This window comes from Carassius gibelio, chromosome A24 (genome assembly GCF_023724105.1).
Source record: "Carassius gibelio isolate Cgi1373 ecotype wild population from Czech Republic chromosome A24, carGib1.2-hapl.c, whole genome shotgun sequence".
NCBI classification, from domain to species: Eukaryota; Metazoa; Chordata; class Actinopteri; order Cypriniformes; family Cyprinidae; genus Carassius; species Carassius gibelio.
Window position 1 is genome coordinate 8706974 of NC_068394.1, and position 26484 is coordinate 8733457.

The window sequence follows — 26484 nt, forward strand, 5'->3', positions numbered from 1 at the left end:
CTGGAAGAGCAACTGCTGAAAGGTTTTTTTTAAGGGATTGTGGGTGTCACTTTGTGCAAAATATTTGAGTCTTTGCATTTGTATTAAGGTGAAATGTATTTATTTATCTATTTTTATTCAAGTTTTAGTTTAATGTTTTGGTGTCTCTTTTTTGTTTTGATGTTGTTGTTTTTATTTTAATTTAGGTTCTTCATTTCTATATTTCTATTTCTATTTTTTTTCTTCTTTTGCTTTAGGTTTTATTTTAATTTTAGTCTACGTGCTGTTCAAAAGTTTAAGTTTGGTAAGTTTTTAAAGTTTTTTAAAAGAAGTCTGTTACAGTATGTTCACCAAGGGTAAATTTGTTAGGTCGAAAAAAATACAGTAACATTGTGAAATGATTTTAATATATTATAAAATGTTATTTATTCTTGTGATGGCAAAGCTGAATTACTGCAGTCTTCAGTGTCACATGATCCTTCAGAGATCATTATAATACACATTTAGAAAGTCTATCAGGGTAAAAACCTATTCAGGATCCTCAGTAAACATTTGATCGTGACATAAATGAGAGGGAAGTCATTTTGTAGCAATAATGGAATAAAATAAGGTATTAAAAATAAATATTTTAGCAGGTTTCCCTAGATTATGATTCTGTCTTAGATGGCTTCTAAGCAGAAACAGGCAAATTGCTTTTTGTATTTATTTGCATTGCATTGAGTGAGATATCGGGCTAAAATAGACTGTTTTGGAAGTATGTGGTTTATTGCACGGAAATCAACAGAAATACTGATACATTTCTCAGGAGGATGATATTTCTAAAGCCCCATGCTGATTATAGATATATTTCCTCAAAACTTCTGCTACACAGACAAGCATGATCATAGAAAACATGAAAGGGAACATAGTCAATTTATTTTTTTCTTTTAAGATTTCTTTCAAATAAATACTGTCCTTTGAACTTTCTATTCATCAAAGAATAGGGGGGGGGGGTGATTGTTTCAACAAAAACATTAAGCATATTAGAATTATTTTCAACATTAATAATAAGAAGAAATATTTCTTGAAAATTAAATATTAACATAGAAAACTGGAATTTTAAATTGCAATAACTGACAATATTTTATTGTGTTTTTAATCAAATAAATGCATCTCTGGTGAGCATAAGATACTTTTTTATACAATATTTAGAAAGTCTAAATACTTACTTCACATAAAAAAAAGATAAGATTTTTTAGCATATTTTGCTGCTTCTGTGGCTCTGTTCTGTTGGATGTATTATTTGATAGATTCTGCATTGCTAATGTGTTATTTATGGTTGTTAGGCAATGCTTGGTGGTTGCTAAGGTTTTTAGAATTATTAGTTACTAATCAGTTGCTAAGGTGTTCTGCGTGGTTACTAAGGTACTCTTTGTGATATCATTGTATTGCTATACAATTGCTATGGTGTTTACAAGGGCATTAATAATAGAACATCTCTTTGTGGCAAACCATACGATTTTACATATAATTCATGTCCAGTGTACAAATTGAGGAATGAGATACGAGAGTCGCTAACCTAACCGTAAGTATGAAAACATAATAACTGTGACACTTGGCTTAGCAAACACCATTACTTTAGAATTGGCTACTGGTGGCTGGGGGTATTAGACTGACATATAAAACACTATAAATAATACTTATTCTTCACAACTTTTTGTAAAAACACACCAGATACACATAAGCCATCATTTTAATATTTTGGTCACACTTTATTTGGGGACAAATTCTTCCTATTATCTAACAATTAACTACATCTTTTGCCTCAGTAAACTCCTAATTTGCTGCTTATTAATAGTTAGAAAGGTAGTTGTTAAGTTTAGTTTTGCGGCAGGGTTAAGGGATGTAGAATACAGTCATGCAGAATAAGACATTAATATGTGCTTTATAGGTATTGATAAACAGCCAATGCGCTAGTAGTATACATGCTAATAAGCAACTATACTACTATACTATAACTACCAATATTTCTGTAATGTTTATCAATATTTGTCAGGTTTTCCTTTGTTTTCACACTTTCTCTCAGTACCGCTTAATTATAACACATGATTTATTTTTAAAGGAGTCATTGATATGTGTGATAGTATTAATTAAGTCAATAAAAGCGTTTATTTTCATCCATCAGCATTTTTCTAATTGTCCTTTGTTTGAATTCACGCTTTCTTTCAGTGGCAGTCAATTATAACACTATTTATTTTTAAAGGAATTGTTGATACGTGTGAAAGTATAAAAAAAATTATAATTTCCATTTTTCAACGATTAGACATCGTTGATCACATGTTGCCATTCTAGAAAGCAGCTCCTCATCTGCTCAGTGTTACAGCGCTCCTGGAAAACTAGCCAGCAAATAATAATTGTGAGTTGTGGTGACATGCACTGGCTCTCATGCGCTCATGCTTGGGCTTATACAGGCTACTGCAGTGGTGCTGTTTAGTGTTAGTCTCTGCAGAGCTCAAGACTACATACTATTAGTGTGGGAGATGTTACTATCAAATGGTACAAGCTGCTCATAATGTAAAGCAGCTGAAGTCAAGCAACTAAAAATTATGTGGCTATAACAAAAAGGACACTAAAGCCATTTAAGGAGTCAGTATAGATTTTATAAGTAATATAGGTATTATTTAGCATCTTACTTCCTAAACTTTTGTTTAGTTTATTTACAGCAATTCAGTCTAGAATATCAAGAGAACGTTTAGGCATAGCATGTTCTGTTCAATCCCAAAATCAACATTAAAAGCCAAACAGACAACTTTACGGTATATGCTGATGAACATGGAATGTCTCCTCATATAGATATCTGATACAGATTCTCTTTGATCTTTATTGTGCACTTTTATAGATTGGAGGGAGTGTATTTGTTTGAATAGCATCAGCACTTGGAGCAGAATGAGTGTGTGTGCTCTTTAGTCTGAGTGTGATTCATGTAAAGGCAAGGCTGTGCCTGGAGTCATTGAGTCTGAATGGAACGCAACTGGGACCACCCACTTTTCCCAAAGAATTTTTCACTTTAATTTATTCTACATAGGGAATAAAAAATAGAAATATATATATATAAAGAGAGCCAAGATAAAAAATGCATTCAAAATTATTTGAAAATAGAAGACTGTACAATATTGCTGCAGGTGACTATATAGTATGCAAAGAAGATGTTTGCCAAAAGAGTAATATGTCTGAATTTATTCAAAAAACAGTATCCCATGAGGCTACGAGAGAGCAGTCAATCGATACAGCTGTCACTGTAGGTCACAATGACAATATTAGCATGGCTGATGTAGTACATCTAAATTTCATACTATATAGAACATACTTTTTTAAGTATAAAAATAGCCAAATAGCCAATGACTTAAACACTAAATGGCACTTGTTCTTTTATGTGACAAAATTTTAGCTTGCTCTCTGGAGAAAACGGCTTATTTAATAGCATTTTGTGTATATTTTCCTGGGTGATAATAAGCTGTAAGTGGGTTGTGACTCTAATGAAGGCTATTTCTGCTCTGTTCTGGTGTTTCCTCCCTAGAGATGAAGGGATGAGGGAGGACAGGTATGCTAACCACACACTGCTACAAGTGCTGCAGCTCATAATAAGTTTAGACATCCTCAGCCCACGGCAAGTGTGAAGCACTGCTAAAAAGTGGGTTTTGTATAAATTTGTAAGGGCAAAGTATGTCCCTGGGTGAAATGCTAAACTATTAAAAATCACAAAAAGACAGTCTTTGACCTTTCCACCTGAACGCTGCACATGGTACAACCTGAACCATAAGCAACAAAGTGCAATACTGACAGCGATGTGTAACAGTACAAAGTGTCCAGTTGTTACCAAAAAGTCATCCATAACTACCACAACCAGTTGCCTCAAAACATATCTTAGACAGGTGTTTGGGAGTTGTGATCCATGTATGTGAAATCTGTCAATGACACAATGAGATTAAAAACAAATAGCGCATTAGCAAGTTATTAACGTTCATCGTGCATCTAAAAATATGATTCGATCACTCAGTAAACCGTCAAACACAGCACATCGGGGCCGTGATGCTTGGCACAAGGCTTTGCGAAAAAATCTTTGCAAGACGTTATCGTATTACAGTTGCTGATGTGGTGCGATAAACAGAGTTATGAGCCATCTGCAGTGTGAGTGAACATGGAAGAAGAAAGGAAACTGAGGGATGAAGATAAATGAGTGTGATTGAATGGGGGTTATTGATTTGTCAGCGTATAGCGCTGGAGAGAATAAGGAATTCCCTTCGGAAAATAAAGGGGTCTGCCCTTCCCCTTTCCCCTTCTGTTGATCAAAGCTAAGGTGCAAACCTCTTTTTCGACACAGTTATTATTACCAGGGCACCAAGGAGATCGGCTTTGTTTTAATGTAGAGGTGCACTCGAGTGCAGTCCTTGCCCACTCAAGGACAAAAACATGCTTCTGCATTGGCATATACAAATGCACACTGTGATTTACAGAAAGCAATTTGTGACACTCAGACGTGAGGAAGGCGATCCTATAAGATACTCAATAAATACTAAATACTCAATTTATAATCTACAAAACACCAGCATTACAACAAAATGACCACTGCGACTATATTATGATAATATACTGCAATAATATTAAGCATGAAGTCATCATTTACTGTGGTCAAAAACTGAGACGCAGATGGCATCTGTAGCATTCCTATGAAACGAAGAAAGAACAAGTCAATATGAGAGACATAAAAGTGGCGCCAGTTTCAGATTCCTGGCTGGCTGGACATAACTGGTTGATCAGCTAAGACCAGCCTGATCAGCAAAAGAAAAGATCAGAATCCACTAAAAATCAGCCTGCAATATCAGCAATGACTAGGCTGGAAGACCAGCTTAAGCCAAAAGAATTCTTTGACAGATTTGATTGTTACGAAATACTAACAGTTACTGACTGTTGTTATCTGGATGTGCTTTATATGAACTTAGTCTGTGCATTAGTGGTTGGGATTTTTTATAATATAATATAATAAAGCGAGTGTCTTTATTAGTGGGTCATTCACTCAACCGAATCATTAAAAAACACTGATTCATTGAAGAGCTCTTATAATAGTTAATAGTCAAATCATGCATGAACCTGATTAGTTTTAAAACCCTGATTTCAGGAACAAAAGATTTGTTCCAAAATGATTCATTCATTCATTCATAAGCAACCAGTCATTGAATCATTCATTCAACCACTCCATTCAAAAACAATCATTCATTCAGTAGCTCCACTACTGCGTGTTCTTCTGAAATGCTTGACGGTCCTGCTCTGGATTTGTTTGGAGCTAATTATTTGGATTTGTCTTCTTTTAATGTGATGTTGATTAAAAAAAAATCACTTTCACATTTGGTTTGAGTATGAGCACAACTTTGAGTTCCCTTACTTTTAGAACAGAGATAGAAAAAGGTGGTTGTTATGCATCGGAAACACATGGCTCAGGTTTATAAGTGCCTCCAATATAGAATAAAATGCTGGAGACTCATGGCCTCTACCCCAGCCATGCTATCATTAACCTAACCTTGACTTGACTTGATAAATACCCATTCAGTGTTTTCCTTCACGAAGACTTATAGACAGCTGCGTCTGTGACCCTGAGTGCGTCATTGCTCTCACATCTATGTTCAGATCAGTCTCTTGAGAAACCTCTGGTATGAAGATGTTGATAGCGAAACAGAACAGCACATGTGATGCACTGTATTGTTATAAATGATGCTTTTACTACAGCATGTGGTTATTTGCAATGCAGGAATGCAATTGACATTGACACAGTGTAAAGGTGGGTTTATCCTGTGTTAACGTACAGTTAGGAACATTATGCATGCATCACTCCAGTGTGACTCAAGTGCTTTATAATGAAAATTGAAGACCTTGGGGTTTGTTCGCAATAACCATGCAAGCAGCAGCTTTTGTTGGTGCATTCATTGCTGTTTGGGTTTTTATTTATTTATTTTTGTAGTATGGGTAGCAAAGAGTTTTTCAGTGTTGTCAAATGTTGTCATATATGGGGAGACGGCTTTTTTTTTTTTTTTTTCATCCCATCTGCACCTGGTGTTTATTGTAATTACGGTATCTGTCAAATGTTCCATTAGCTGGTTTGAGCTGATGTTATTGTGAATGCATGTTCTGTTTTACTTTCTCCTTTCTCATTATTAAAAGTGATTATGATTGTTTTAAGGGGTGTAGAGTCATCTGGGATTTGTAAATAAAACAGACCCAATCATCGGTGTAATAGATGCTGGACGCAGCCGATAAGCTGGGTGGTCTTAACCATTTAGTGATCCTGAAAGGTATCCGAACACTTAAGCCACACACTAAAGCCCCGTTCACACCAAGAACGATAACTATAAAGATAACTGTAAAGATAACTATAAAGATAACAATATTAGCGTCCACACCAGCGAACGATATAGTCTGTTTATTCTGAGCGCACGTGCGTCTGCCGCTTTAATTCCTCGAGCTCGTTACAGCAGGATGGATTCTGATTGGATGTCAATGTTCATATCGTTCCTCAGCTAGAAAAAAATCGTTCTGAAAATGATTCCAATGATACCGTTTCTCTATGCCTTTATCGTTGTAGTTGTAGTGTGGACTCTGCTATTCTTTGATATTGAGAACGATTTTTAGAACTATATCTTTATCGTTATCTTTATAGTTATCGTGCTTGGTGTGAACGGGCCTTAAAAGGTATTTCAAAATAATTTCAAAATGAGCCACACTTCAAAATGTAATTTCATTTGTTTTAGCAAGTTATCAATCCAAGCAGCATTTTTTTTGTCCATTCTTCTATCTTAAAATGATAGTTCACCCTAAAATGAAAATTATTTCATCATTTGTCATTTTTTCTGTAGAACATGAAAAGTGAATCTGAGTGGGGTCTTTTTCTGTTTTTTTTTTTTTGTTTTTGTTTTTCGTTTCTCAATTAAGTCAGTGGTCACCAAACATTTTCTTTTGTGTTACACAGAGCAAAGAAAGTCATACGTGATTAAAATTTATTTCATTTTTACCTTTTAAGTTAACACAAGCTTGGAGGTGATCCAGCAGCTAAAGAATGTCCAGATATAGTTAGCATAATTTTATAGTTTAAACACTTTCAAATATTATATTTTTCTTATACACTCATTTCATTTAGCTTCAGAAGAAATTGATTCATCAACAAGTCGTATGACTTACCATTGTGTTTGGTTTGTTTTGTTTTGTTTAAAGTCTTTGGGATGCTATGCACTTGCATTATATGGACTCAAAAAGATGGAATTATTTTTCTGAAAATCTTCAAGAGAATCTAAGTGTACGTTTACATTTTTAAGTTTACACACTTGAACATTTTTCCTTTGAACAAAATAAAAAAAGGTTTTGCATACAGATGCAAAGTTGTCATAACAATTTCCATTCCCACGGATCCCCGAAAACAACTAAAAGCACTGTATTTTGCATGCCAGACCAGTAGATGGCGATGTAACTATGTAAAGAAACACTACAAGCATGTGCATGATATAGGCATTTTCACAAATTCAAGTTATTTACACATCGATAATGCTATTATTTTCAAAAACTTGCAATTTGAAGGTTTTCTTTTTTAGGTGAATACAGTGCTTTGTAAAAGCTTCCTGGGAAATGTTCATTTTTAGGTGGAGTATCAACATAAAAAGTGTTCTGGGGACACTGTAATTTTGATTGAGATCCACACTTTGAAGCTTGTGTGGTTGAGCATTGAGTATGGTATAGTGTTTATGAGTGCTACTTGAGTGCTCTGTATTCAGTGAAGTAAAGTGAAGTTTGCATGGATTCCTGGAACAGACAGACAGTGAGTGAGTGAATCGATGAATGTAACAAGCTATGTGGTACTCAAGGTTAGTGCACAGCGCTGGTTGTGTCAGATACTTAAAGATAATTACATTGACATTCCATCAGTGTCTGGTTGGATAAATGCAAAAATGCTATCAAATCTTTAATGTTTAATATTACGTTCTCTGAGGTGCCGTGTCTAGGGCTTTTGGATCATTCTTGTGTTTGGTTGGTAAGATCAAAAAGGTGACGTTGTCCTGACAGTGTCTCAAACCAAATCAAGCATTCAAAATTTCATTTTGCTGTTGTGTTAAATTCCCTTCAGAATCGCTGTGAAATTGCTCCCTGTTCCCTATATAGTGCACTGACATACATTACATAGGGAATAGTGAAAGAGTGAATTTGAATTGACACTTAAATTAAACTCAGAACATCACATAGTGATGAAATTGTCACAATGAAATCGTGAGATTGGCAAGCATTTTTTAAAAATATGTATTTATTTATTTAATAAATTATATATAAATTATGCAATAATGTGATTTAAACTGCGTAGTCTGCAAATCAGTCAAACGTGCATCAATATTACAAGTGTTTTGGGGTAATTTTCATAAAATTGCACTTATTTTATTGCCATTTACATTAGAAAAGATCAAAAGCCTGTCGGACGAAATGTCCATGACAACAGTTGATGGTTTTAAGGCGGGGCTTTCGGTAAAGGGTCACAACTAATTTTAAGGTCCTTCATAATTTTTTGTTTAAATAATTTTTTTTTTTTTTACATTTAAACACCCAGTAATATTACAGAGTATGTAAAACATATTATTTATTCAGGTGGTGGGATTTTTTTTTTTTTTTTTTTTTTTTTTTTGTGGAAGCAATTTTCATTTAGAAATTGCTATTAAATTTCACAAATAATTACAAATATATGGCAAATAACACTGAATTAACAGTGACATTTTGAAGTCTAAAGAAAAAAATAATTTTCTTGTAAAATATACTCCAGTAATACTTGTTTAATTTGCAGCTTCAGAAAAAAATTGTTTTAGTTCTGTATATTATTTTGTTTGTTTTCATTTGTTCAGTGTAGTCTATTCAGCATATTTCTAGTTGCACAAACAAGCCGCAACCAGCAAATATAGAAACGCTGATTGCGTCTTGAGCCTGAAAATTGCGGGAGTTGATTAGTCCTGATTGCGAGGAGCTTAGTAAAAAGGACGGCAAACACATGGTGGTGTTTACCACCATCTAATGCGATTAATCTGTTTGAAAGATGGGGTTTGATTCTTTCATCTACAGTTTCAGAAATCATTCAGTCTGTCTTCTCTCACTCTCTCTCTCTCTCTCTCTCTCTCTCTTCAATACATTTGTTTATAAACCTATAATTGTACACAAATAATGTTATGCTTGTTTGGCTCTGTTGTGATTCAATTAACTAATACTACTCAAGTCCTAACAACCTATACAGCGATTACTGGATGACATTAAGTGCTCTTAACCAATTCGTTTTATATATGTCTGTTAGTATGAACATGGATGACCTCAAGCCGTGTATATAGTGTAACCACTACTGGCAAATTCATTTTTCTCAATTTTAAAATGGTCTTACTTTCTAAATTGTAAGTGCAATTGTCACAACTGTTTTATGTGACATCATGTCTGCAATCTAGTAATTCACCTAGATCGTTTAATGCGTGCTTTAAAACCTAGACTAGTTATTGTGTCAGTAAACTGGCTAATGCCACTAAAGTCAAAGCCTTTCTTCATTGTTTTCTTTTATTTTCCAATGCCAAGAAAGAACAAGAATATACAATGATGTGTATTGTAATCATGTATAGTGAGTGCAATCAGAGCAGCAAATAAATGGCTTGCAATCAGCTGTCTCAACGAACATACAGTAAACGCGAGAATAAAAACGTTTTCTTTGCCACAAAAGAGGGCAAACCTTATTTTCTTTGCCTTTATTTATCTTAGACAGCTTTCTGAAATTGGCCATCATCTCTCCCAAAGGATGAGGCATAAAACCAGACTCTTCAGGGGGGAAACGTGAGGATCCATTTGTAAACTCAGGTGGGGCTATTTGCTGAAGCCTGTAGCTCATCTCTGGATTGAGGCTCTGCAGTCTTTTTCCAGGAGCTGCTAATGTTTTCAAAGGTCTTCTTCATCAAATCTTTGACCTGCCTCGAAATGAAAAGCAAATGTTTGCCGCAACGTTGCCGTGCACGTACACAGACATACTCGAGTCACCTCTCTCTTGATTTGTTCTGCTCATATTGCATCCATTCCCTCATCACTACCCTTGTTGTTTTGTATTGTGAAAAGTGCTGTACAAATAAACTTGAATTGAATCGTTGTGGTTTTGGAGTGCCACGTGGCAGTTGAGTCAACAGCGCAGCGTCTAACACTTAAACCCACGTTGCTAAAGTCCTGCGGTTCTCATTACTTCACCCGCAGAACTACAATCCTGTCGTTAACGCCAAAAGGGTCAGTCGTTTGAATAAGCCTTCTGGAAGTCAGACAAGGACATTTACATCAGCGTAATACTCGGCACTGCTAGGAAGGCTAGCGGAGCTGCTTCTGTCGGACGTGGGCAAAAGTCTCTGCGGGATGAAGAATTCTGCAGTGACAATCAAGTTGTGCATGCTGTGTGACATATTCTCGCTGTTTTCTTGCACACACCAACACAAATACACACACACATGAATGCTAATATGATGTGACTTCAGCAAGCTGTGTGCTACATAACCGAAGCTAATCCATAATGCATTTATCCCTGCGGGTTATTGACTTAGCATGTGAATCAAGCCAGAAGACTGTCCCAACTCCACTTCAGGGTATTACACTCAAATACTATCTACCCGACAACCTTTAATTCACGCTCATCACTTCAGTAACGGCATTATGAGGGCAAAAGCACTCCGAACTCAAGAGCAGAAATAGCCCTGACTTTTAGTCAGCAAATTACTCCAAAAAATGTCAAGCAAACCTTTTCATAGTACTTTTGGCTTGTTTTGCAGTGCAAAATATTTATACATTTATAGATCAAGAGAAATTTACTTGAAAATTACATAATATCATGAGTTATTTTCAGAGATTTTATTTTATTATTCTTTTAATCATTTGGCTTTGTGTGTGTGTGTGTGTGTGTGTGTGTGTGTGTGTGTCTGTGTGTGTTAAAGGAATAGTCACCCAAAAATACCATCATCTTCTCACTACAGTTCCTCTTTTACCAAAATTATGAAAAAGTCAGGAATAGAAAATTATTACAAATATTCAAATCAGATGTCAGAATCAGAATTCGTAGTTCATGCTTTAAAAACAATGTCAGTCAAAATATATAGACAACTTGCTGTTCCCATCAGGAAACAACATGCTGAACGATGTTTAATAACCCGGCAAAGTTTTTTAATTAGATGCTTTAATTAAATTCTTTCCAGCATAGAGTGTGAAATACTTCAGTTAGTTCCCTGATCATTCTGATTCAGTTTCAGTTGAATAAAGAACAAAGTTATACTCACAAGCATTATGTATTATGTTATGTTGCTATTTCTGACAGACAGCATGTTGAAGCCGCTCAGGTCTCCACTTTCTTCTTCTCAGAAAGCAATTATGTAGTCAAAACATCCGGTAGTGTGGGTTTTCCCTCTGGACCTCTTATCCTCATAAATACTTTTGTTTGTTTTACACATTATTTTTTTGACAGAAATCAGTGGTGTAATATTCACATCCTGTGGATTTGAAAACAAATGGATTGTACGGTAATAATGACTTTAAATCTTTAAATGTATAGACATAGAAAATTATTTTTAAATAGTTTTTACTGTTTTTGATCAAATAAATGCAGCCTTGGTAAGTGTAAACTACTTTTCAGAAACTTTTTTTTTCTGTTGCACCAAATTAAAGGTGAACAAGGAGAACACAGGAAACAGGCTGTGGTGCATATCACATGTTGCCATGCACGCCCCTTCAAAACCTTAATCATAAACATACACACACCTGATTACATTGTAAAATTGTGACGCCATTAACACAAACACAATATAGCCACCTGGTTATTGCTCTTTGGTAAATTGCATACCCTTTAAAATCCATCACACAGCAACGAAGAAGATTTGCAAATGTATGCATGCATATCAAATATAACCTTTAGCTAGCTTAAGGGAAGGGAATGCAGTAGCTTCTCCCCGGGACTGTGCTCGCGCAGTCTAATCCCCCTATAACTACATTTGAACAATCCTGTTTCTGCAGGACTGCCTGCGTCTTGCGGCATGTTATTAATTAATTGGCTTTGATCATATTTTTGGTGCTGTTTGGCTGCTAAGTACCTGTGTGAGGTTTCTTTTTTGGAGTCATCTTGTTCCCTTTTGATGTTTGTTGGCTTGTTCTGTTCTCAATCAGCGTTTGAGCATCACAGGTGTATCTGAGGTCTCTGTTTGTCAGTATGGAATCTGTCAGGTCAGGACGCTGTCTGCATCCAGGAGATTTGAGATGGGAGACAGACAGTGTGGTACTGACCGCTGTCCATATGGTCCTCCGGCAGCTCGTCTCATCAGAGACACCGCTGTGATTGAGCAAATCCCAAAGCACAGGGCAACAAGAGGGGAATGCATCTGTCTCTGTGTAAACAGTACTTGAATAATAACAGAACACTGACACATTTACACACACAGGCACTTGAAGTCATTAACTTATGTGCCTACTGCTATGCATATAATATGCTAATTTTATGACCTGCTTTAGACAGTAGAGATTCAGGTGTTAATGTGAAGGTGCAGCTTGTGAAATGAAGAACATTTGAAGAGTCATTAAGATATCATTTGTAGCTGTCAGGTACAACGTGGCATCAAAGCATCTTGCAGTGACTGGAAATTGCAAATATGTAAGGCCTTTTCACATGGCTTGCATCAACATTGCCCAGTGCATTAAACTATATTGAGGGAAGTATCAAATTATGGCACAACCCGAGTATGCAAATGATACTTATCAAGCTACAAATAATTTAAAGTAGTTAAACTACAGTAAAACTGATTTAAGAAGTAATGAGCTTAAAGTTTGATACTTATAGGAAATATTTATTGAGATAATGGTTTCTGAATGATCATGTGATTTTGAAAACTGGAGCAATACTTTAGCTGCTCAAAATTCAGTTTTGCTTTCATTGGAATAAATTACATTTTAATAGATGTTAAAATACAAAACAGTTATTTAAAATTTGTGATATTTCACAGGATCTGTGCTTTGCGGTTTTGTTCGAAACCTTAAAAAAGTGTGAAGTATATTGATTAATTTGAACAGGCAGATGGAGCAATAAATTAACTTGTTTAGAGAAGGATAAATAAAAGCTTTTAAAAAACCAGAAATTCTCAGGCTTTTGTTGTGATAGATATATTTAATTGAAGTTTAAAAATGGTTCATTGTCTGTATCTTACCTGTATCTAATCTGTTCATTCATTCATTCATTGTGCTTGAATCATTTTTTGAACTGGTTCATTTAGAAGAGTAGAACAGTTCAGATGAACCAATTTACTAAAAATGAATTGAACTTCCAAATGCTACACATTTGAGAGGATAAATTAGAAAAGCATACTTGGTTATTGGCAAGTTGATATTTTTTCCACAGCAGCTTTGCTACTTTTATGCTACTGAAAAATGTATGTAGGTTTGTAATGTCTCTACTTTTTACTGGTGCCATTGTTGTTAAAATGCAATTGTAGGTCTGAATCCCCTTGTTTTTTTGTGCCACGGTGATGAACAGCTTCCATTTCTCTCCGGTTCCTTATCTCCACCACTTCCAGACCTCAGTGACTGCACATAAGACACAGCTCACATGTATAGCACGTGTCTGTCATATATCATACATCAGATAACAGTTAGTCAGTCACAACTACACTGGACGCAGCTCAAGCTACTGGCTTGGAGTCCCAGAGCCTCAGATATCACATTCACCGAGCCTTTGGACTGATGTCTGTTCTTTCTCTTTTCTTCCTGTATGTTTTGAGTTGTCACATTATTTAGGCCAAACCCAACTAGTCATAACTCTGTCTGGGCCGCTGAGGATTGTCTCGTCAACACCCCAGAACCGAAGCAGCCATTTTGATCCATTTATCAGTTCACAATTTCTATAAAAAGTATTTTCCCTTGGTTAATCAATATAATGAAACTGACACATTTACTACTGGACACATTAGCTATTGATGCAGTATGCATAATTTGAAAGTTTTGTTGTGTACTTGAAATGCTAGTCTCAAATCTTCTGACTTTTTACAGTCTAGCTGATTTCTTTTGAGTCGGTTTGAGTCGCTGGTGTAATATTGTTTGTTTGTCTTGCTGTCTCTGAAAATAGATTGAACTCTAAATGGCAGTAAAAATGTTATATGGCATCTCTTGTGGGGTCCCCAGAAGCGTTAGCTCTTTTCCTGCAGTTGTGTGCACTTTACTGAAGAGCAGGGCAAGAAGAGGCTGCTGTTGACAAGAGTGTTACACACTGATACACTGGAATGAACTTTAGCTGTCCTGTGTTTGGCCTTGCTTTTGTTCTGTAGGAAGACTTTTTTTTTTTGGCACAATCTGGTTTTGTTTATATATCTAAAGTGTTCTGGTTAGTTGGGGCACTATAATAAATTTATGTGATACCCGGTTATATGCAGTTATATATATATATTGCCATGGGTCAGTATTGAATATTTAGTTGTGTATGCAAATTTCATTTTCAATTACCTTCTAATTCTCACTTTAAATTTAAAATAAATTATTTAAAAGCACTAATAATTTATATATAATAATTTAAGATAAATATCATAAAGAGCAAATCTCACAATTAAAGTAGAATATTTAATTTTTTACACTACTGTTTAAAGGGTTGGGTTTGTCAAGCTTTGTTGTTGTTGTTGTTGTTGTTTATAAAAAATGTTATGCTCACAAAGTCTGTATTTATTTGATCAAAATACAGTATATTTTTCTGTATTTTCAGCAGCCATTACGCCAGACTTCAGTGTCACATAATCCTTCAGAAATCATTCTAATTGATGATTAATATGATGATTTGCCGTTTAATAAACATTTGTTATTTGTGTTTTTCTGGTAAATTTGATCAATGTAATGCATCCTTGCTGAATTAAGTTAGTAATTTCTTAACACAAAATTACCTCACTTGTTGAGCCCAAAAGTTTGAACAGTCGCACGTTTAAACTAGAATATAATTTTAATATCAGCCATAACACAAAAACAATTACCTGCTTGTTGACTAGAATTTGAATATTGTTTGATTCCCACTTTCATGCGTTAGATTGTTTTAAATTACATGCCTGGTTTAATGTAATCCTGTGTTATTTTGTTCCACATTGCATTGTTCATATGCACTGTTATTAATGCATTGGCTTTGATCATATTTTTGGTGCTGTTTGGCTTCTAAGTTCATGCATATATCACAAAAAAAAACGGTTTAAACTGACCTTCTGTCTTTTAGGAACTTTGAGGCAGTTTGTAATTGATCGTCATTTGCTAAACAAGTCGTTGTTACATTCTACACTAAAACAGTGCAGGGTTGTGACTAGCGTGAAACATTGCCTTTACTAAAGAGTTAAAAGAGACCGGGGTTAAACCGGGGTTAAGCGTAGTGTGCAAAGCCTTATGTTGATATAGACATTTTTCTGGCTAATCTTGTTGGACATCAGAGAGAACTTGTGAAAAATGTTTAAGTTTTGGATTATCTCTGTGTGATTTGCATTTAAAAGAGGTGGAATCATGAATTAAACATCTCCTCATCCCTCCCCTACGCTCTCGCTCTCTGTTTGTCATCTACCTTAGAGTTCATTCAAAACAAACAGAGAAAGAAACCCCCACAAAAATCTCCTAGAACATGTATTGATGGATCACTCGTTTTGAGAGGCAGCATTCATCTTTTTCCTTTCACACTTTCCCTTGCATTATCTGTGTAGGAGTTTCTGGAAGCTTCTCTGTCCGTGGTACAATTGTTCATGCTGTAGTGATGATCTCATGCAGGTTTTGTATCTGCACAGCTGTGGAAACGTTTCACTGATAAGTTGTGATAGGTTGTGATCTGGCACAATATGGCTGGAGTAAGGTGAGACTTTATCCCATGCACAGTGCTAATGTGTGTTTTTTTTAGGGGTTTTATATATAGAAGACTTGGAATAGTACAATAGGACATTAAGTCATTTTCTTCTAATTGCAGTTCCCATGGAAGCCTGTTGCATGGTCATGTTGAAATGGAGATTTATTGGATGGGATTTTTTTCAGCGCTGTTTTCTCACTGAATGCATGCTGGGACAAATAGATTGCATCGCAGCTTTAAGCCAACTTCAGATCTTGCGGAAGCTACAAAATCCATTCCCACAGGCCACTTTTAGCAAAGATCTATAGTGGAAACGGACGTCTATAGACTTCACCTGATCCCTTGGATAGAACTTTCTGGTCGCATCAGGTCTACTTAATAGAAAGTGTTTGTAAATACTGTGTGTATATGGTATATACACAGCAGAATGCTGTAAAATAGTGATTTTAAACAATATATATATATATATGTGTGTGTGTGTGTGTGTGTGTATATGTATATATATATATATATATATATATATATATATATATATATATATATATATATATATATATATATATATATATATGTGTGTGTGTGTTTGTGTATATATTTATATTTTTTTAATACATATTAAATAATAACAATAATATATTGTATTTAAAATATATTATTATATTTTATATTATTATTTCATATTTATATCTTCTAAATAAGAAATATTAACTTTTTTGTTATAAAATGTATCTGTGTATATATATTTATCTCAGTTCACAGAAAAGTTATACATTTAAACAATATTACATACTATTCAACACAATTGCATACAGTTACTCATAATTATTAACAGTTTAAAATCTAATTTATACATTTGTACTCATAATTTTCTCCAGTATATCTGAAAACATAATGTTTACCCATGAAATTATGTCACACATTAGTCTTCCCGTCAGGCCATTTGGTGACTAAGGACCTGATGTAGACACCTGACTGTGCGCTTGATGAGCAAATAAGCAGTAGAGGCGTATTCCATCATTTGTGAATGTGTCTGTGTATATATTAGAATAATTAGTTGAACCTGACCTGTACCACCTATTCAGATATCAACTCCTACGCTCATTAGTGCAGATCCATTTTTAATTGGATACACTGTCTGATGAGCACTATATCACTGGGCTAACGGTGTCCACTCATCACCTTTGGATGTGTGAGTTTTCACATTGTCGCTTGATGTTTTCTCTGTATAAATAGTCTTTGCTTCATATCTACTGATCACCCACGCCATGTTTCCACTGGTGCACACATTCCTGTCCACCTCTCGGTTTCCTCCATAATTGACATGTATGTCCTGGGACACGGTCTGACCTTAGAGCCTCTGAGGGAAGCGTCCCAAGGACAACTGTCATCTTTCATCACATGTGTCAGAGAGAATCGTACCCGGACGCAACTTTGAGCGATCCAGAACATCCTAACAAGCCCATCCACCATGGAGGCAATCTTCAGAGATTCAGGATATGGGGTTTCTCTGTCATTTACTCCCTTACATGATCATTTCCATCAGTATTGTTGAGCTGCGAGTGATGGAGTAGATCTGACGCTCCAGAGACCCCAGAGATCGGCCATCTCAGGCTTTCAAAGACATTTATGTAATATTTCATGCCAGATGCAGCCAGACCTCTAGATGTGTTTCCTTAAATATGCCTCTATTTAAAGTTGTCCTGTTGAGGGGATAGAGGAACATATGTATCTGTTGCTTTGACATAACGTTGCTCAGTTCTGCAGCAAATCAAGGTAATGAGCAGACTGCACACTTTTTACATTTTCAGTGCTAATTATAATCATTCAGTGCAATGTATTTGAATATGGAAATATGCGTCAAGTAACAGGCAAAAGTGTGGACACACTTGACTGAATATATGTTTCTTTATGCAAAAAAAAAAATTTAATTTGGATTTTTTTTTTACATTTACAAAACTTTTTTGGTTGTAACATAATTCCTATACTTCCCTTTTCTTCTAGTTCAGAGTTTCAATGGCTAGTATTATTCTGAAATGTGCAAAATAATAATAAAGAATGAGGAAGTGTTTCTAAAATGACTGCTGCTGTAAAATGATCAAATACCAAGAGAGTTTATGAACAAACATGTAAGTAACGTTGATTTCAGGTTTGGGAAGGACAGATATTTGGAGTTCTGTAGCCTTTAATCTGTTGCATTTCCTGCAGGGACTCTGCAGTAGCAGGCCTTGTAATGAGCATCGGCAGTTCAGAAACTCAGTCGCACTGTTGCTTCAACCACCTCGCCTTTTAAAGCGAACAAAGGACTCATTGTGTGCCGTGTCATCTCCTTTTGATGTGATGTCACATTAATAATAATCGTGTGACAAAGGGTAACGACTTCTTGACAGGCTTTCGTTCCGCTCGTCTTTGCGCAGCCTAATTATTTCAGGTTTGATGGTGGGAAGTGGAGTTTGGACCTGTTCTGTCAACGTATTTGTTGCCGGTTACAGCCGAGTGAGCAAAGACACACCGGTCTTTAGAGACTGCTACTTCAGTTTCCTTCCCCAGTCATCTAGGCAGGGATTTATTAAAGTCATATCACCTGGGTAGCACCACTTAGTATGCAACATGGCATAGCACCCAGCTTAATTAAATTACTTGACAAGGAGTTTGACTCTTTAATTGTGTCACTATCTTCCTGATTTGAATAGGAAGATTGTTGGGGCCCTAGGTTAATTCAAGATCATAGCCTAATGAACCTGACAGGGTTTTGCTATCATGAAGCTGGCGTGCTGATGAATAGGGCGGAGATCTCTTTTGTTTGTTAGTTTGTGTATCCATTATTTTTACAACTTGTGGTGGTAGTCTAATTTTTATTGCAAAGTGAACTATTGAGTAATTAGTCTGGTTATCCTGAAGATTAATCCGGTATTATAAATTCTCTGTGCTTTTTACATTTTAACAACTTAAAATAACTGTTTGCTTTTTGAATATATTTTAAAATGTAATTTATTCCTGTCATGACAAAGCAAAATTTTCTGCATCATTAATTCCAGTCTATTATTATTACACTTACACTATTAATGATGGTTCTCATTATTATCAGTGTTGAAAAGTTTAGTAATTTTTTGGGGGAAATCATGACCTTTTTGTCAAGATTCTTTGATTAATAGGAAATTTAAAAGAACAGCATTTTTTAAACTACTGCCACTTTTTGCTCTATTTTTAATGCTTCTCTGCTAAACTATATATATATACAATTTAAAATGTATTAAAATATAAATATTTCTTCAAAATATTATTGTCAGGCATGTCTCGTCAGTTCTGTTATAAGCAGTAAATGTCCATCACCTGCTTTCAAATGGACCAGCACTTAATATACAGAGTCTTAGTTCGCTGACAAGTTATGCAATATTGCGTTCATAACCGCATGCGATTCAACTGCGATAATGAACGCGATATTGTGTAGCTTGTCAGCGAACTACTGCTCTGTCTATTAAGTGCCGCTGCATTTGAAAGCAGGTTTTACTAACGAGACATGCATGACAATCGCATGCGATAATGGTGCAGCCCTAGTTATAATGTATTTTAAACAAATAAATGCAGTCCAAGCATAATCTTTCGAAAACATAAAAAAAATCATAGGAAGGATGGCAGCATTTTTTTGGCACCATTAACCCGTATGATCATCTCTCTCATTACTTTCTGTGGTGCCACTGTGATGGAGTCTGGAGACTCTCTAAGGAACTCTACCCTGATAATTGCCTCATTTAAAATCAAATTCCACCCCTAGCTCTTGAGAAGAAATTTGATCATTACCCAGGAGATTTTTTTCCTATTTCAGAGGACATCAATTGATCACCATATCGTTTCTTTGGCTTCAAACTTATCAATAAATCAGGCCATCTGTGGAATGTAGCTGGACTCTTTATCTTATTAAAAAATGGGGGTTATTTCTACTGCTTCAGTACAACCAGCTGAATGCACTGCGTCTTAGTGATGGGAAGTTCTGATCATTTTACTGACTCGTTCAGCAAAATGAACAATTTTTTTTTTGGTTACTTCCCTAACATGTTTACTAGTACTTATGCAAAAGTTGATCACACTACAAACTATAAAACTATAATGCTATAAGAAACAGAAAAGATGACGTGACAGCATTGGATAGAGAAATTAATTTACAAGCTTCCTTACAAACATGTGCGTAGTCATTATTAGATATAGTGCTAAAGTCGCATTCGTGTGTGTGAGACATAGGAGCTGATGGCAGGGGGCAGTGGATATTTGTGGTGGTTACTTTTATCTTCCTGGACAGGTCAAAATTTACCTGGGCTGGCCTGGGTGAGACACTGTCGAAGATTAGAAAAGTGAAATTGTGAATGTCATGGGCTGTGAGGGTGAAATTATAATAGAGCAGTGTGTAACTCATGTAGGAGGAAATCACCTCACTGCCTCGAACTACAGAGTCCCTTTGACACTGTATGTATTGTGTAAGTCACTGTACTTCTTCCTCTGAATTCGTCAGTGTGGCCAACAGAATTCTTTTTGCAGAATTCATTATGTGTCTATGCCAGTTATTTACTGTTCCTTTGCCTTCTGGGACTGGTGTAGTTGTAAGACAATCAGACGAAGGTATTGATTGAAGTGGGATAAATCAGCTTTGTCAATGAACTCTGAGTCTGACCGCAAACTGGCGTGAGATTAAATCAGCTTTATTCACTATGGCAGCTTTAAGTACTTGTATTAATGGCTTTAAATGCATAATGATGTTGCCTGGTGCCTGTAATTTAACTTAATGGCCATTAAAGGAATCACAGGGACAGTTTCACTTTACAGCACCTCTAGCTTACACTGCCATGATGATTATTTCTGAGACTCCATTAATAACATCTGCTAAAAATAATCCTTTGGCCAGGGGAAGGTGCAGGCCGTTGGATGGAGGCCATGACAACATCTGTCTGCCTGCATTAGCCACTGCCCATTGCCTTGCCAGCAGTCGTCTTGGGTGGACCCATCACTCCCCAGATTTAATGGGTGTAGGACACTCATTGTGCAATCCTGCAATTCGGCAGCTGTTACCTGGAGCTGTGTTGTGATGATAAGGATTGTTTGAACACGGAAGGAGAAGCTAGATTTTTAGTCAGCTTTGTTTTGAAGACTTCTTGTGTTGTCTCTGCCACTTTGACGCCCATTCACTTGTGTTTGTGCAGCTGCGAGAAAGCTGATGAATTTGTGGTTGACTGTGTCTCCTCAGTCGCTGAATCATTGCATTTGTTGCAGTCTGAATAGGTGTGTTTATGTTGAAGCATTTACACAATTTACATAATCCAGACACAATGCAATAAAAATGTTTATCTGTCCATAGTCAATGTGAGATTGCTGCACTACACCATTCTATCACTGTCAGTCAGAAGATATGTATTGTGTAATGTAAGATTATGAAGAGCAGGACTTTGTAATGTAGTATTTAGTTGTTGTTTATGAGGGGCCGTACAAGCCATAATTCATTCTGGCACTCTCACACACATACATTCTCCATTCACATACATATATTCTTGCTTTCACACACATACATTCTCCATTCACATACATATATTCTTGATTTCACACAGATACATTCTCCATTCACATACATAGATTCTTGCTTTCACACACATACTGTACATTCTCCATTCACATACATATATTCTTGATTTCACACAGATACATTCTCCATTCACATACATAGATTCTTGCTTTCACACACATACTGTACATTCTCCATTCACATACATATATTCTTGCTTTCACACACTTACATTCTCCTTACACATACATACATTTCTACTCTCTCTCACGCACATACATTCTCCTTTCACATACATATATTTCTACTCTCACACACATACATTTTCCTTGCACATACATACATTTCTACTCTTTCTCACACACATACATTTTCCTTACACATACATTTACTTCTATCTTTTTTGGTATCCATTACTTCCTGTTTAAGCAGGAAGTCATTCTCAGATCAGGAAATACATGTGGAAGACCTGATCAGCTCTCCCTCACAATTTTACAGTTATGCTATTCAAAGTCATCCTTTTTTCTTTTCAAGTACATATTTTAAGTTTTTAACTTGAGCATATCATTATTCAACCTATGTGTTTTACAGATCTGTGTACAAGTGTTAAGACACTGATTTTGATTGTATTAACAGGGCTTAATGCTAAATAAGTTTTCTACTGGTCCGGTTCGGCCAGTGGTTTAATTTTTTTTACTTGCCCTGGCAAAATTTTCACAGGACTTGCCACAATCAATCAATCAATCAATCAATAAGACTTATTTTTTTAATTGTTGACTGTAACATTGTATTGTAATAAATAATAACCATTTTGCACAAATAGGTACAATAGTTCAAAGATAAAACTAAAATAAACCATTCTTTTTCAGGCCTAACTATTCCAGTTAAGGATGCACTGATCAGGATTTTATATATTTTACAATCAAATGAACCGATTCCCATTCTCATTGCCAATTAATTTAGTTCTTATTCTTTTTTCGTTTTTACATTTATTAAATGTTTATTTTGCTCTGTTACTGGCCAAACTAACCTTGAGCAAACAAACAAACAATATATGCAACATGAAGCAAGTGCACAAAACAAAAACATCAGATGGGCTGAATTAATATTTTAATTATTACTATTTATTATTATTAGTTTGATTTCCTTAATTATATGTGTGTGTGTCTGCACTATGTTTGTACTTTCTGTACTGGAAGCTCCTGACGAAATTTCTTCTGTGTGTAAACACTTGGCAATAAAGCGCTTTATGATTCCGATGAAAATGCTAATTCAATCTCTGACAGCAGGTGGCGCTTATAAAACACTAGTCTAGCACTGAGCTGCATGCAGAGCTGTGCAATTTAATAAATAAGTAAATAAAAATCTAAAAATAAATAAACCGCAATGAGTCTTGGGTTATTTAAATAATATAAAGATATCGTTGTCCCTAACTTGCTGCCTCCCACTTAATTCACTTCCTAAATTAAAAATAAAAATAAAAAAAAATCCTTGGACGCTTATAATACGTCTATCTGGCAACATGACTGAGGCTAAGCTCGCGTCCTCAATCACAACTCGCTCAAATGACGAGGCCATGCAACCTTTTCACGATGATAATATTTATTTATGTATTTTTTAAAACCCAGATAGGTTGCTGAAATACTTCTGCGGCTGCCTCATTTACCTCAGCCATCCTGATCAAGACCTGTCACTGTGAGTCTGATCGCACCTAACCTGCCTTCCATTTCCACTACACGCCTTCCGTTTCCACTATACTCTCTCTCGCATAGACATACATACTCTCTCTCGCACATACATACATTCTTCTCTTACATACATACATTCTATATATGTATGTGTGTATATGTATGTGAAAGGAGAATGTATGTGTGTGAGAGTAGAAATATATGTATGTCTGTATGTGTAAGGAGAATGTATAAGTGTGAAAGCAAAAATATATGTATTTGTAAGGAGAATGTATGTGTGTGTGAAAGCAAAAATATATGCATATGAAAGAAGAAATGTATGTGTGTGTAAGAGTAGAAATGTGTGCATGTGTAAGAAGAATGTAAGTGTGTGAAAGCAAGAATATATGTATGTGAAAGGAGAATGTAAGTGTGCAAGAGTGCCAGAATGAATTAAGTCTTGTACGGCCCCTCATAGTTGTTATTTATTTTTACAGACAAAACATACTGATGATACATATAAGTACCCTCCAGTATTTGTATCCGTGTGTGTGTGTGTGTGTGTGTGGGTGGGTGTGGGTGGGTGTGTGTGTTTGCTTATGTATATATTCTGAAATTCTCCTGACTTTGAAGCTAAGTTAAATTAGTATTATATTATATTTTTCATAATTTTTTAAATTTAGTAATATATATTCATTTATAGGAGCAGGATTTTGGACCAGTAAGATGTACAGTGGGCGGGGCTAACCACAGTTTTGAGATAAAAATGTTTGTTAATATTTAGATTTGGAAATTATTTTAATATTTTCTCTTTTCACATTTATTTGAATAGCACTTTTCACAGTATGTCAAAGCAGCTTTACACAAAGTCATACTGTTATGGCCATGCATTCAAGGCGATTAAGACTTTTAAATGTTAAATGTCATTATTGTTCAAATAAGTGATTTAAATGTTTTGTTGGAAACAAATCAGCAGTTTTGAAAAAAAGTGTGATCAGTTGTCGCTGGTGAAAAGTCGGTTCTCAAGCACATTTCTTAGTGCTCAAAGGTTTTTAATCGATGTAAATATATGAAAATAATGAGTCCTTTGAGTTGGAATCTGACTATCGATACTAAGTGCATTGTGTCAGCTTATTCTGTGAATTAATTTATAATTTTAGGATCTCATAAACAGATTCATTGCATTACTTTTATTATCATTATTATGTAAACCTTTGGGTTTTTCCTCATAAGCTGTTGTTTGATAGTCTTTTTGCATGCAAGAACTCTGTGTGATTGTGATGTAAACTGACTCTGACGCTTGTGAAGATCTACATAAAACATAGTAGTTGTGGTGGCTGTTCTGCATGTGTGTGTGCGTGTATGTGCGTAGTTTTATGATCATGCATTGGCTTGCCATGCACTACTTCTGATCTTTCCTCTCTGATAAACGCACTGGAATGTGTATACACACACACACACACACACACACACACACACACACACACACACAGAAAACTTATTTCTTCTGCCCCAGTTCTGTCACGCTGCCTGTGAAGTTCCTGCGCATCGATGGGGGAAAAGGAAAAGAAACTCTTCTGATGGTGTCAACTGGCCCCATTTTATAGCATTTAGTACAGCGCCTATGAAAACTGCACCCACCCTCCCCAACTTTACACAGCGCATTACTGGGGTTTCAGTTGAACTGAGAGTGCCTGCTAAGTTTTAATTAATCAAAAAGCACAATGCTTATCTTATCAGCTGATCATTTTCATTTTGATTACGGGCTGGCGGGCGGGAAGACTGATCCTCAGGAGGAATGGGCCCCTAACTGCAGGCAGACTGATGCTTATCGGTCTGTTTGCAGAGACAGGAGAGACCAGCTGCCTTCAGGCAGTGCTGGCCCCTAGGTTAAGGACTTAAGACACCAGCAACCTCCTGAATCCCTCCTGTGGTTCTTCTTATCTCTATCAAATGCAATCTTGCTTCGATAAAAGGCATTTGTTTAGGTCCTTTATTTATCAAAGTCACCCATTCTCTGTGATGGACTCTGAGGTATGAAAATATTCTGTAATTAACAAAAAACAAATAAATGGGCAAGACAGCCATGCACTTGTTTGTATGTGTTAACTTGAGGAACATAAACTAGACTTTTACACCATCTGAGTCCATCTTGTTTGTGCAAAACTTACTTAAATGCATACTTAATCTTTTGTTTTGTTGCCAGGTCGTTGCTATTTGGTTGCTATGGAGTTTGGTGGTTTATAAATGGTCCCACCCAGTCTTTGTGGTCTTTTTGATGCCATAAACCCCAAAATATGATGGTTCCCTTGCAGGACTCCTAAAATATATAATAAATAAAATGGAATATTTTATATACATAATAATTGAATATACATCAAAATAGAAATATAAAAAACCCAATCAATATGTGTATAATATTATATATTAACATACATACAACTACAAATGCACCAATACCACTTTTTCCAGTACTAGCCCGATACCATTACTTTTATTTTTGGTAATTGCCGATACCGAGTACCGATATTTTTATTGCATTTGTAATTTTTTTAAATATTGGGTACAGAAACCAAATGTATGTATATGTAAGTATGTATAATGTTAGCTGGTTGACTTAATTTATTAAATAGATACAGTCAAACCAAAATTTATTCAGACACCTTCAACATTTCACATTATCACAGTTTATTCTCCATACTTTAGAAGATGGTAATAAAATATGACAAGAACTCATAGTTAAACTATGTCAGAACAAATTCATCTTGATAATGTTAGATAACATTGATAGAAAGGTACGTAATGATTACAATCAACCAAAAAATATTCAGACAGCTGTTAGTATGACAGCTGTTATATTTACAAAACTAGCGATACTAAGAATGGGCAACACTTAGCCTTACTGACTGTCTGTAGTCTGCTGGGCATGCTGTAATCCAGGTTCAAGCAAACCTGAACTTCAATTTTTTTCCCCAGACTTGGTCTGAATAATTTTGATCACAAATTTGTATCAGTTTTACTGGTAGTCCACTGTTTGAGGAATTTTTTTGGTATAATTTGTCACGGATTACTTTATTTTGCCAACCTTACTTCCATAATTGAACTACCGTGTCCTGCACCAACTAGTAAAAAAATTATAATAATTATATCTCCTCTCTGAATAATTTTTGGTTTAACTGTATATCATTCAATTATTTTCACACTTTATTAGTTTTTGTTACTTTCTTTGTTCATGTTTTTGCTCTATGGTTCATCATCTGTAATTTAATAGCATTAGAGCTGCTCCATTGTAGCGACTTAGTACTATAATGACGCGCTTTGCTGTAATAATGCAGCAATATTTTTTTGTTTTGCTTTTTATCTGAAACGTGCTCTGATTTATATTCCAAAGCCACTCATAT

At 35.5% G+C, this 26484-nt stretch overlaps 1 protein-coding gene across 3 annotated transcripts in view; it reads left to right on the plus strand.

Annotated features, from left to right (window-relative positions):
- LOC127946211 (catenin delta-2) overlaps positions 1 to 26484 on the plus strand; it is a 280344-nt gene that overhangs the window by 184873 nt on the left and 68987 nt on the right. The window lies entirely within an intron of this gene.